Consider the following 15081-nt stretch of genomic DNA (forward strand, 5'->3'; position numbering starts at 1 on the left):
GGCAGGAGGAAGTATAGGCGGGACAAGGAGGAGAAGAATTCTGGGAAGTGGAAGGCTGAGTCAGAGACACTGCCAGCCGCCACGATGATAAACAGCATGTGAAGATGCCGGTAAGCCAGGAGCCACGTGGCAAGGTATAGATTTATAGAAATGGATTAATTTAAGCTATAAGAACAGTTAGCAAGAAGCCTGCCACGGCCATACAGTTTGTAAGCAATATAAGTCTCTGTGTTTACTTGGTTGGGTCTGAGCGGCTGTGGGACTGGTGGGTGAGAGAGATTTGTCCTGACTGTGGGCCAGGCAGGAAAACTCTAGCTACACACAAGTGTAAAATCCACATTAAAATACTTGCAAACTAAACTTAGCTAGTACATTGAAAAGTTCTTACACTGTGATTAAACAAACCTTTAATTTAATACATTCCAGGGATTCAAGGATGGTTTAACACATGCAGCGTATAGCACATATATACAGACACAAGGACAGAAACCAAATGAATACTTCAGTAGAGAGCAAAAGAAGCCTTAAAGGAAATCCTATGCTTCTTTATAATAAAGATCCCTGAAGAACATAAAAATAAAAGAATCATACCTCAATTTGATCTAAAAAACAAATCTATCTATGGCATACCAATAGCCAACCCCAATTTGAATGGGAAAAAACTAAAATAATTTCCTTTAAAATCACATCATTGCCAAAATGAATGAGACTAGAGAGTACACTCTCGTTACTTTTATTCACTATAGTGGTATTTTACATCAAGTTGTAAAAGTAAAAGTTTAATTCAAATAATAGATTATCTTTCCATTAAGATGTGTAATTGGAAATCTATCTCTCTCTCTCTCTCTCTCTCTCTCTCTCTCTCTCTCTATATATATATATATATATATATATATATATATATATAGTCTCTCCTTTTGGTCTTTTTCTCATTCTCTTGCTTGCTTGTTTTGAGGGAAGATGCTGCCACGTTGTGAACTGTCCTATTCAGTGGGTTACTTGGTATACAAGTCAGGGTTATCTAGAGGAACAGAACTTATAGAATGAATCCCTCAGGGGGGATTTATTAGAGTAGCTTACAGGCTGTGGTCTGGCTAGTCCAGCACCATCTGTCTACTGACAGAAAGTCCAAATATTCAATAGCTTGGATGTCTAGAAGATACTCTTCAGTATACATTGAACTCCTAAAGAAGTAGGCTCTAATACCAGTGAAGGAAGGCCTCGGCAGCAGGATATATGAACTTTGCCACGCAGGGAAAAAGCAAAACTTTCCTTTTTCTATGTCCCTTTATATAGACTGCCACCCAAAGGTATGGCCCAGATTTAGGGTGGGTTTTCCAAATTCAAATGATCTAATCAAGAAAAATCCTTCACAGGTGTGCCCGATTGTTTTAGTTTTACTTAATTCCAGATGTAGTCAAATTGATAACCAAGAACAGCCATCACACTTGGCATGGAGCTGAGACAGGCTTCTGGCAAAGAGCCAGTAAGAAACTGAGAACTGTTCAATGGCCCATTAGAAAACGAATTCTGTTGCTGAATTATTTGAGTGAACTTGGAAGCCTGTGTTTCCTTAGTTGAGCCTAAAGTGGCTCAGTCTTTGCTACCATCTTGATTACAGCTTTATGAGAATCTGTGGGCCAGAAGACTAAATAAGCTGTGCCCAGATTCCAAACTCATAAAAATTAGGAGATAATAAATGTGGTTTTAAGACATTAATTTTTAGTAATTTACTATGCACTAAACAAAAACTAATGCATAAGAATTTAACAACTTTTTTCTGTTGTAAATTTGTCTATCTGGAAAATGATGAAGGTGGATCTCCGTTCTATATAGAGAATGATCTACAACAGCTGTACTTTCAGTTTGGAATGTGTGACTTCATTAAGCATGTAGCAAGCAAAAGTAAAAGAAAAGGAAACAAGCAGCAGAGCATCTAATCAGACATTTACTATGTCCAGCAACCCTGCCCTCCTCCCAACCCCCCCAAAAAAATCCCCAGGGTAGTCTGATTGAGAAAGCAAGCAAAAGTAAACAAAACAGGCAGCAAGCAGTGATCAGTAACATCATTAGATTTGGTGTTTACAAAATCCAGCAGAAAGGATTGAGTAAGCTGTGCTAAACTAATCGTGCTGGTGCTTCTGACTGAGAGTTTTCCAAGCTCAGCAGAGCAGAACAACTTCGCTATGGCTGAGCTTCAGGCTTTTCCACTGCAGGTGTTTTTATACTGTGGGAAAAATAACCACCTCTGTTAGAAATGATTTACCTTTTTTCTGTTCTCAAGGGCACACTGTTTTACTTCGGCTGTTTTCCCTTCTCTCTGTCACAGTTAGAGGGTCAGTTTACCCTAGGACAGAGAGTTTTGGAGACTACTTGAAATAAATATGCCTAAGTCTGAGACAAGAGAGAACTCTTCATTCCCAGAGTTAGCTTTTAAGTAAGCTTAAACACAAATGAAAATTTACCAGTGTAACATATATCACAATCCCTCACAAATATTTTCTGCAGGTAGTGTCATGAGAACTGACAGTGATTTATTCTCTTGATTTAAATTACTATCAGTATTATCATAGGAAACACAGGAGTCAGATATAAATATGTGAAGAAAGAACCTAAATTTGATAAAGAAGATCCCCAAAACATGAATTGAAAGCCATTTTAGTGGAAATACAGATAAAGGCAATGATGTTTTATGCCATATTAAATTTCAATGACTTTTTATATTATTATAAGTTTTGAGTATCAGTGATGAAACATTCACTTTTTCTCAAGGATATCTTGATGAAGCATTAAGTATTTTCACAATGGCAAAAAAGCCAAATATTGTTGAAAAAGAAAAGAAACAAAAAGAAATCTAAGAGGCTAAAAGGCCAAGTAATATTAAATAGAATATTTCTAAGTCTTGTCAACCATCATTATCTTATCTATGCCACATGGCAAAAAAGAGTTCTTGTGATATTTTGAAAATTCTTTTAAGGCATGATTCATGAAACTCACCTTACTCTTAAATAATAATAATGAGGATAGACATTTTGAATTACTTTGGAATTTCTATAATCTTGGTTTTAGCCATTCAAGAATCCGATGCAGATGTATTCAACAATAGCCTCTAGTTACAGAGCTCAGACAGGACTACTAGATTATGTATTCCTCTTCTTGCATAGTCATTCCAAAACCAAACAGAAGAAGTATCTATCCTTTAAGAAAATGATTTCAGCTGGGTGATGGTGGTGCACATCTTTGATCCCAGCACTCAGGAGGTAGAGGCAGGCAGATCTCTGTGAGTTGAAGGCCAGCCTTGTCTACATAGTGAGTTCCAGGACAGATGGGGTTACACAGTGAAACCCTGTCTGAAAAAAAAAAAAAAAAACAGGGGGATTTCAGAGGTGAAGTCCTCAAACATAAACCATCTAATTCTGGTCTTTTAGATAATACCTTTACTGGAAATAAAATGACACATACTTATTTGAGTGGTTTTCAAATGCTAAGAAGTAAGTTTTATTTGGTAATGTTATGATTAATTATTTCAGATGTACGTTCTAACATAAAACAAAATGATTAACCAGCTAGGCAAGCTAGCACCATTTTACAAATTTTCTATAAATAGAGTACTTGCTTTGCTTGCTCATTTAGTAAGGATTCTACTTAACCCTGTTATGTTTTGCTTTGTAATTACAAAGAAATATATTTATACAGATAACTGAGATTTTTAAGAGTGCAAAGGCATACATAAGTATGAAGTGGAAACCTTATTGAATGAGAAATAATTACACTGGTAAATATGTTTTTTGATAATGTTAGGTATTTAGACCATTTCACAAAGAGTTGATAGGAATTTTGAAAGATTTGCCTTTACCTAACCCTAAAATATAGACATAATATAGTGCTGAGGTTCTGTAAACCAAAGATTTCCAGTTTTACCCAACATTATTTTCTCAGTAACTTGATTATTTCCCTGGCAGCACTCATTACATCATAGCCTTTCAACTTTTAAGCCACATTTGGCAATGATGTGATGAGGATTAACTCTCATAGACTCTGAACCTGGTCCAGAGAATAATCTCATGCTGAGAAATGGAGGAGAGCAATGAAAAATCTAATGAAGTAAAAATAAAATGCTCCAAATTTAATGTTTGCTTATAAAAATTTCTGAGTGTCTAGCAATTTATTTTTATCATTATCAAAAAAAATTATTTGTGACCAATTTAGTGTAAGAATTGTTGAACACATTTTCTGGTTATTCATGAGCTTTTATATTTGTTTTTCTGCACAAAAAAGAGTTGTTCACTTGTTTAAAATATTTTACCTATAGATGTTAATTCTTCAGTATTTCAAATATGCTTTCACTTTAAGTAATATATTTGCAACTTAGCATTTTTCACAGTTCTTAATAAGAAAGGTATACATATGTACTTCAGTTAAAGGTTAATTTAATTAATAGTATGTTTTATGGAACAAAACATAAAATAAAAATAGTACTGGATTTCTTTCTCAATATTAACAATACTTATTTCCACTGAAATTGAAGATTCCAAATGAATATTTCTGATTCTTTTTCATGAATTCATAGTGGTTAAGTTTGAAAAAAAAACACTGCTTGCTCTATATTTATTTTCTCTATGACTCTAAAAAGTCTGGAATAGAATTTATGAAGCCATTGGATCTTAGCAGCTTGGAAACAAGATAATAAATAATAAAGGTAATGTTTTTAAATGGGATATTTTCTCTGTGTGAGATAAAATATTAAAACCAACAGAAGAATCTTCCAACAAACTATAATTACATTTAATTAAACATTACTTTTAGATTTTCAAATGACCAATTTGATAGAAATTAAGACAAAAATGTTAAGAAAAATGTTTTTGTGTGTGTGTGTGTGTGTGTGTGGTTTTTTTTTTTGGTTTTTCGAGACAGGGTTTCTCTGTGTAGCTTTGTGCCTTTCCTGGAACTCACTTGGTAGCCCAGGCTGGCCTCGAACTCACAGAGATCTGCCTGGCTCTGCCTCCCGAGTGCTGGGATTAAAGGCGTGCGCCACCACAGCCCGGCAAGAAAAATGTTTTTTATTGCATTTAATACAAATTTATTTTGGTCCATGTATGACATAATAACAACCAAATAAATCATGGGATTGCCTATAACCTCAACCAATATGCAAGGCAAAAAATATAGCAAGAAGTGTGCCCCTTGATAGCAGTCTTATAAATTGTATCTACATATCCACATCCAGCCTTTCTACCCAGCTAGTTCTACCCCCATACTCTAGTCTTGGACCAGAAAACACATCCTGCACATCAGCCTAATCCACTCTATCCATCTGACTTCATTCCACCTAAAACATTTCCAGCCTCTAGGTTTAACCTGCCCACATATCCTCTCTTCTGACCCAACCTGCTCTGTCAATATCAGACATAGAACTAACGAAAGAAGTACACATGTCCAGATGACATCACAAAAATATGAATGGCATCAAGCCAGTATCTTCCCTTCTCAAGCTACCCGTCCGCTATAATTTTTTGCCAATGAGAAAGATCTCGATGAAACTGAGGACATATAGTTTAAAAGAATAATCATAAACTTCATCAAAGAATTCAAGGAATTGAAAGAAGACACAAAGAAACAGCTAAATGAAATTAAGGAGAAAGAACTTGAAGAAAATAAACACCTGAGTGATACCCAAGAGAACACAAACATAGGCTGATAGAAATGACAAAGCAATCTAAGACTCAAAAACAGAAGTCAATAAAGAGGTAGAACCAATGAAGAACACTAAAGCTAATAAAATAGAGATGGAACTGAAAAGCCCAATAACCCAACTAGCAGACTCAAAGGAAAGCCTTACAAGTAAAATGAATCAAGAAGACAGACTATCAGGATTCAAAGTTAGCAAAGGATCTAGACCAAATAAACAAGGAATATGAAATTAAAAAAAAAAACACAACAACATAGGAATGGAACACATAGGACATTCAGAACACCATGAAAACAAAGCAAAAACAACAACAAAACAAAACAAAAACATGCAAACCTTCAAATTACAGGTATAAATGAAGGAAAGGAATCTCAGATTAATGACATAGATCACATCTTCAAGAAGTACATAGAAGAAAACTCCCCCAAACTAAGGAAAGACACACCTATACTAATACAAGAAGCACACAGAACACCAAATAGACAAAACCAGAAAAGAAACTCCCCATGGCATCATAGTTAAAACACTAAGTATACAGAACAAAGAGAGTAGTATTGAAAGCTGCAAAAGAAAAATAAAACAATTATGGCATCATTAAAATAAATACGGTGAAAAAAGACAGGCATCACACATTGCCTCTCATATGTGGATCCCAACATTTAATATTTTTATGCATGTAAAATAAAATGGTTAAGAGTGTGTATAGACTATTGCTTTAGGTGGGTTTTCTATTGCTGTGATAAAACTATGACTAAATGCAACTTGGAAAAGAAAGGGTTTATTTAATCTTAGAGTTGTAGTCCATCATTCACAAAATCAGGGAAGAAACTCAAGGTAGGAACTTGGAGGCACTAACTGATGCAGAAGCCATGGAAAAATGCTACTTACTGTCTCACTCTTATGGTTTGCTCTGCCTGCTTTCTTATACAGCCCAGATCCACTTGCCCAAGGGTGACATCACCTCCCCAAGGCTAGGCCCACTCACATCAATCATTAATCAAGAAAATGCCCTACATATTTGCCCTCAGGCAATCTGGACGGAGTTATTTTCTCAACTGTGGTTCCTTTTCCCAGGTAACTCTAGCATGTGTCAAGCTTAAAAAACAAAGCAAAACAAAACCCAAACAACCAACCCCCCCCCAAAAAAAAACCTTATGAAGGGACAACTATTAAACATGATAGGATAGTATGACAAGAGAATAATAGGTGTTGAGAGAGTGTTGGGAGGACCAAAATTCACATATGATATGAAAGTGGAAAGGATACTGGTAGGGGAATGTAGTATAAGAGAGGGAGAGGGGATGGAGAAAAGGGAGAGGGTAAAGAAAAAAAACATAAACTTTATTTTAAAAATGCCCTAACAAAGCCTGGTTCTTTGTAAGCTAATAAAAATAAAAATAAACTCTTAAATGTCCAAAAATAAATGAGGTATGTTTACACATATTGGTATAAAATTTGTCCATGAAATATTTAAATTGCAACTATATGTGTATAATAGTAAATTGTAAATGCTACTTGCTGCTGTGGGCCGCAGGAATATATCGTAAGAACTCAGCTGGTTATGGCAAAGTCACTACCTGGAGGGATCAAGGATTTCCTCCAGGAAGCCAAATTCCAAGGAGCTTTTGGTGTTACTTGGCTTGTTATATATCAGCTGTCTTCTGTTATGAAAATCATGTGTGCCTTCATAGTTTTCCCAATTGACTTTTCCCTAAGAAGGGCTAACAGTGTGGACTGATCAATCACTCTCTGGACATACACATTCCAGATATTTGGAGAACAGCCTCAGGAAAGGCTTCCTCTGGAATCAGGTATCTCCCTTGGCCACTTTCAAGGACTAGCAGTAATAACAGTCCACATGAAAGTCTCTTGATTTAAGGTAAATTCCACAAGGAGACACCGCCTAGGTCAGGTGGACGTTAAGTAATAGCTTTACACAGTTTAGCTCGGACCCTCCTTTCTCACAGCCTTACTAACTTTATAGACCTTTAACTCCTTACCTAACCACTTCTAGGAATATTTAGATAACTTTCTGCTGACAGCTATGCTCAGCCAGAACCCCAGTTCAAGCCTCCCTGTAATTATCACCATTGGCAGCATTCGGCCAGGTCCATCCCCAGATAGAGGAAAATACCTTATCAGAGATATCTTTGTACTCTCTAAAAACAGACTTAAGCATCCAGGCTACCTGTTTGAGAAGGCCTGTCAGATGTGCCAATTAAGCTTAACTTCCTCCTTCCCAAAATCTTACCTGTAGTTCCAGATCTCCCTTTAACTATCACCAGAGGCATCTAGCTGTGCACAGGTTGCCTAGCGACTGAGCACACTCTCCCCCACCCTGCAGAAAAAAACGCCAGATAGCTTGGACAGAGAGGAGCCACAGGAAATAAGAAGGCAGTTTTATTTTCTCCCATTGACCTAGCAACTTACAGATTCTTAACATTTTCTAGCAATCATGTTTGAGGTTATAGTTGAGCACATAAGATCCCTCTTCTTAGATCTTACCCAAACAGCCTTTAGTTAATCCATTCCCCATTGGTCACTTCTCTTTGGGGTTTAAATGATAATTAATGGTTATTGCCCCTCTATATGATTCTTATCACCCCTCTGTTTGACCCTGGAAGCCTGGCTTTGCACTGCCAAGGGATTACTACTTGTAAGTGTATATATACCGGGACTCCCAGGGCACTAGAGGAGAGAGGGACAGAGAACAGGGAGGAATAAGGAGGATTTTGACCAGAGAGTACGTGTGGACGAGATGGAAGATAAGGAAGAGTCAGATGGGGAAGTACTAGCTGAGTAAGAACAAAGTGAAAAGGACCTAGTTGAGGCAGAATTAAGGTGAGACAATTAAGATAGAACTTAGAGGGAACAGTAGATAAATATAGAGAGAAATCAGGCAAGAAAGGAGCTAGGCACGAGAACAAGACTGAAGCTGTGTATATAGGATGTTATGCCAGAGGAATTAAAGCAAGTGGACTATAGAGCTCGGTGTGCTGAGATTCTATTTCTCGAAAATAGTCCTCACCTTTAGTAGTTCTCTCTCCTGAGCCCCTGGGATGTATAATATTAAGGCTGGACCCGCTAATATTGTACAAGAATTTGCTACATATACCTTGCTGTATTATGGATCTTGACTGTCTCCCAAATGCTCTTGTGTTGAAGGTTAAGGGCTTGGTACTAGGGAAGTAATATTTGACATAAATGGAGCTGGAGCCTAGTAAGAGGTCCTTTGGTCATTGAAGGTGTGCCCTTCAAGGAGATTTTGGGACATACTAGTTCCTATGTCATACTGTTTTCCTCACTGGCCATGAAGATAATGCTTTTGTTCTACCATGTGTTCCTACCATGACATGTTGCCTTGTCATAGGTTCAAAATCAATGTACCCAGCCAGTCATGGACTAGACCCATCAAAATGGCAATTCAAAATAGTTGTTTTCCAACTCTGAGATACCATCTTACACTCGTCAGAATGGCTAAGATCAAAAACACTGAAGACAGCTTATGTTGGAAAGGATGTGGAGCAAGGGGAACACTCCTCCACTGTTTTGGTGGGAATGCAAACTTGTACAGCTACTCTGGAAACCAGTATGGTGGTTTCTCAGAAAATTGGGAATCAATATTCCTCAAGACTCAGCTATACCACTCTTGGGCATATACCCAAGAAATGCTCAATCTTACCACAAGGACACTTGCTCAATTATGTTCATATCAGCATTATTTATAATAGCAAGAACCTGGAAACAACCTAGATGTCCCTCAACTGAAGAATGTATAAAGAAAATGTGGCACATATACACAATAGAGTACTACTCAGCAGTAAAAAAACAATGATATCATGAAATTTGCAGGCAAACGGATGGAACTAGAAAATATCATCCTGAGTGAGGTAACCCAGATTCAGAAGGACAAATATGGTATGTACTCACTCATAAGTGGATACTAGATGTAGGGCAAGGGATGGCCAGACTGCAGCCTATGGCTTCGGAGAGGCTAGCTGACAGGGAGGGACACTGGGAGGGACACATGGATAACCCAGGGAAGTAGAAGTGGATGGGATCTGTATGATCAGGCTGGGGGTGTGAGGGTGGTGGAGGGCAAGGAATGGGAGGTGAGAACATAGGGAAATGGGAGGATCGAGCTGGAGTGGGGACAGAGTGGGAGAGCAGGGAAGGAGATACCGATGAAGACATCATGGGAGTGGGAAGAGGTAGGGTGCTGGGGAAGCTCTCAGGAATCCACAAGGATGACCCCACCTTGGACTGCTGGCAGTGATTGAAGGGGTGCCTGGACTGGTCTAGTGAATACCCTAACTGTCATCATAGAACCTTTATCCAGTGACTGATGGAGGCAGATGCAGGGATCCACAGCCGAGCACCAGGTTGAGCTCCAGGAATCCAGTTGATGGGAGAGTCTGAGGGCAGGGGATGTAGAGATCATGATGGGAAGACATGCAGAAATGACCGATGACACTGGTGGAGACCCATGAACTGTGGAGCCACCATGAGACTGGACTAGGCCCTCTGGATACGGGAGACAGTTGTTTAGCTCGAACTGTTTGAGGGACACCCGAGTGGTGGGATCAGGATCCATCCTTGGTGCATGGGCAGGGTTTTTGGAGCCCAGTGCCTATGGTGTGGCACCTTGCACAGCCTTGGTGTGGTGGGGAGGGGCTTGGACCTGCCTCAGCTTAGTGTGCCAGGCTTTGCTGACTCCCCATGGAAGACCTTGATTAGGAGGATGTGGGGATAAGGAGTGGCTTGGGAGGGAGGTCTGGGGGATGGGAGGAGGGAGAAGGTGGAATCTATGGGTGGTATGTAGGGTGAGTAGAAAATTTCTTAATTAAAAAAATGGAGAAAAAATAGTTGTTTTCCTTTGTAAGTTGATTATTTCATGATACTGCCATAGAAATGGAAAGCTCACATATTTACATATGAATATGAGTTCATATTGTTCCCTCAATGGAAGGACGACAGAGAAGATCTATGTGGTCATTTGAATAAGAATGGCCCCCATAGGCTTATATTTTCAAATGCTTGGTTACTAAAGACTGACACTATTTGAAAAGATTAGAATGATTAGGGGGTGTGGCCTTGATGGAGGAAAGAGGGGTGGGTTTTTAGGTTTCAAAAGCCCATGCCAGGTCCAGTGTTTCTCTCTAGGCCTACAGATCAGGATGCAGTTCACAGCTACTGCTCCAGCACCATGTCTGCCTGCATGCTGCCATGTTCCCCCGCCATGATGATAATGGACTAAACCTCTAAAACTGTAAGGAAGACCACAATTAAATGCTTTATTTTTATAGGAGTTGCTGTGGTCATAGTGTCTCTTCACAGCAATAGAACAGTGACTACAACTAATCTAAGAGAAACCAATTGAATGCAATCATTCAGCTACTGAAGCCTAAATACATCCCACCTTCAGATTCTTGTTCCATACAATAATAGATATTCTTCTTAGTTTGCTTTCTATTGCTGTGATAAAACACCATTGTTTTATTGTTTATTGTTTATTGTTGTGATAAGCAAGAACAACTTAGGAAGGAAAGGGTTTATTTGATGTACATGTTCCCATCACAGACCATTATTGTAGGAAGCCAAGGCAGGAACTTAAGATGGGAACATGGATGTAGGAATTGAAGAAGTCTATAGAGAAATGTTGCTTACTGGTATGTTCTTAGGTTCAAATTCAGCTATGGTGGTGGTTGAAAGAAAATGGCCACCAAAGGGAGTGGCACCATTAGGAAGTGTGGCCTTGTTAGAGTAGGTGTGGTCTTGTTGGAGGAAATGTGTCACTATGGAAGTGGGCTTTGAGGTCTCATATACACTCAAGATACTGTCCAGTGTCTCAGTTCCTTCCTGTTGCCTGCTTGTCAATATGTAAGAATTGCCAGCTCCTTCTTTAGCACCATGTCTGCCAGCACACTGCCATACTCCCAGCTGCCATGCTCCCCACCATGATGATAATGGACTAAACCTCTGAAACTGTAAATGAGCCACCCCCATTAGAGTTTTCCTTTGTAAGAGTTGCCATGGTCATGGTGTCTCTTCACAGCAATAGAAACCCAAACTAAGACAGTTATCTTTCTTATACATCTCTGCACCACTCTTTGGACCACTCCAAGGGTGGCACCACTCACAGTTGGCCAGGCCTTCCCATATCAACCAATAATCAAGAAAATGCCTTACAGATGTTCCTATAGGTTAATCTGATGTAAGCACCACATGAACTGAGGCTCCCTACCAGGGAGTGACTCTAATTTGTGTCCAGTTGACAAAAACCAACCAGCATAATATCCTAATGTTTAATCAATGTTGTATCTTCTATCCTTACATATATAAATTTTCTAAAAAAATAAATTTACAAAATAAATTGATAGGAGTTTTTAGTGCTATTAACAAAACATAGACTCAAAAAACAGTCTCCAGGGGAAGAAACTCCAGAAAGACAGAATGGAAACTGGATTTTACTTATGTTTCATTGCTTTTATAGAAAACAAGATTAAAATAAATTGACATAAATATCCTATTATACTAGTTACTTTTTGTTGCTATGATAAAATAGCATTGCCAAGGAAGCTTATTGAATAGTTTATTTTGGCTTATGGTTCCAGAGGTAGAAGATTTCTTCATGTCAGTGAGGAAGAGCAGTAAGTGGCAGAGATGGTGGCAGGACCAGAAGTCATGAGAGATCACATCTTTTACAAGGACAAAGCAGAGAAATTGAACTAGAAATGGGATGAGGCTTTGTACTCTCAAAGCAGAGCCCCAGTAATATACTTACTCCAGCAAGACCACATCCTCTAAACCTCCCCAAACAGTACCACCAACTGGGAGCCAAGTGTTCAAATGCTTGAGCCTATTGGGAACACTTATCTACTATACTGATATTAAAACACCAGATAGCATAATTCATTTGTATTATAAATATAAATTCTAAAACATAAAAACAAAGGGTTAACTCCTATAATATAAGCAAATATACATTATTTTGTGTAAAGTATTTTTAAATGATGGCATTTTTCTTTAATTCTACTTAATACAAGACATCAAACTTTGTCTATAATGGTGATAGTTTGAGACTATATGTCTTATCCTGGGTTACATCAAATCAAAGTGTGACACAAAATTTTACATGTACATAATTTACTTTGGAGGCATTATTTTTAGTTCTGGTCCTTATTATTTCTTTCTCCTTCCTCTGAGTGATTTTCATGGACTGCTATGAAGAATGTGCATTTTGAAGTTGTCGAGTGGACTATTCTGTAGATGTCAGTTAAGCCACTTAATACATAGTATCATTTAAGTCTAATGTTTCTTTGTTAAATTTTGGCTATATAATCTATCAAGAAATGATAGTATGGTATTGAGTATATCTGTTATTATTTTATCTGGACTCCTCTGTCCCTTTATAGGTTCACGTTATTCTCATGGTTTTATCTTTGCAAGTGACCTCACACCTCTCTTTTGCAACTTTATAGTCTTACTTTCTTTTGGACCCTTTGCATTTCAACTACAACATGTACTATAAAGGTTCTTCTATGGCCATATCAATATGAGACTCTAAATGCTACTCTGTTACTGGATGCCTATATTCATCTCTATATTTGGAAGATAGTTGACTGTTACTCCATTTAGTTTTTGTATTACTTTAGTCTAAATTTCAGCACCCATCTCTGTATTAGAAATTCATAAATTTGGTCTCTCAATAATACCTCTTAAGCCTTAAATTTTATCATAATATTTTATATTTATCTTTATTATCTTAATATAGTAATATATCAACCCTAAAAATCTTGATATTCTTTCTTCCATAGGATGTAGTTTACTGATGATACTCTCTGCTGAGTTTTTCATTTGATTTGTTGGGGTTTTAATTTCCAAAACTTCCATTTTTTTCATGATTTCTACCTCTTTGTTGATTGTTTTTTCAAACTCTACATTGCCTTCTTACTTCATTCAGTTGTTTATCTGTATTCTCATTGCAGTCAGTGGTCATTTGAAAATTAGACTCCTAGCTCTTTGTCCAATATTTAATCTACTTTGATATTTGGTTTAAGTTATTGAAGAATTGTGAACATATTGGATTCATGGTACTTTGCTATTTCATATTTCTTGTGTTTCTATGTTACAATTGGAACATCTCTTGTTAGGGGTATAATTTTCATTGTAAAATGAAGATCTTCTTAGTGAGCAGCTTTCTCTTGAAGATTCAATGCCCAAAACAACTCATAGATGAGAAAAAACAAACTGTACTAAGAATAACATCACAAAACAAACCAGACATATAAATACTGCAAAAATATATTTAAAGGATTGGCTATGCACTTAATAATGATAGAAAAGGAAGAGTCAAAAACAATATGGGATAAACAAAAATGTTTTTTTTTTAAGAAGTAAAAGAAGAAACACTAGAATAATGAAAGGAGTGTGGGGAAATGGATAAAGCAAGAATACAAAGATCAATAAAAGCATCCCATAAAAATAGAGGGTAGGGTGCAAAATTTTCCTTTCTGATATTTGGATACTTCTCACTGCTTACCTAGGCTTATGGTTTGGGAGTTTATCAGTAATAGGATTAGGGGTTTGCCCTATAATTTTTCTATTCCACTAAAAGCTACTAATCAATGGGCAGTACAGAGGCTGGTCCTCACCCTGACTTGCTAGCTGGCATTAGCAAAGGCAATATCACTGCAAGGCAACACTCACATCAATAAGCAGTATGTACAGATCCAGGGACTGTAGGTAGAATCTCAGGTAAGTACTTCTAACACCTAAAACATTCTTTCTATGTGCCTATGGGCATGAGAAATCCCCAACAGCATCAATGTATCCTTTTAATAGACAAATAAAAGAAATCTCTAGGAATAGAGGATGGGAAGCTTTGGACACAGTAAATGGTAGAATTGCAATCTTGGCCGTATCAATCAGCCTAGTTCCCTCCATGAATCTACACACTTGGTTTAATCTCTGTTTTCAGAAGTTTCCTCTTCTCGGAGGTTAGATCACAGTTTGTTAATGGAAGTACTTTTTCCTATAACACACACCGTATCATCCCTCTGTAACACAGACTACACTGTGTAGATTAGTGTCCATAAACCTGAAACTATGAAAGTCATGGTCAGTTTTCTTGGCTCACACTGGTTCTTGAGGTAGCCATCAAATGAGGGGAAAGGCTGTTGACACCTGGAGAAATGAAAATGCAGGGGTTTCTGATCCACCTGGAAGTGAAGTTGGGTGGTAGGAGACCTCACAAGACAGCTTCAACTTTTAATATTCATGACTAAGTTGGGAAGTAACAGAAACCTCTTTTGCACCACCATCTTGCTGCAAGGATATCAAATGTCCTGTTTTATATTCTAAGTTTGCTAGGCACTAGATCCTGTCTTTGT

Source organism: Peromyscus eremicus, chromosome X, assembly GCF_949786415.1.
Source record: "Peromyscus eremicus chromosome X, PerEre_H2_v1, whole genome shotgun sequence".
NCBI classification, from domain to species: Eukaryota; Metazoa; Chordata; class Mammalia; order Rodentia; family Cricetidae; genus Peromyscus; species Peromyscus eremicus.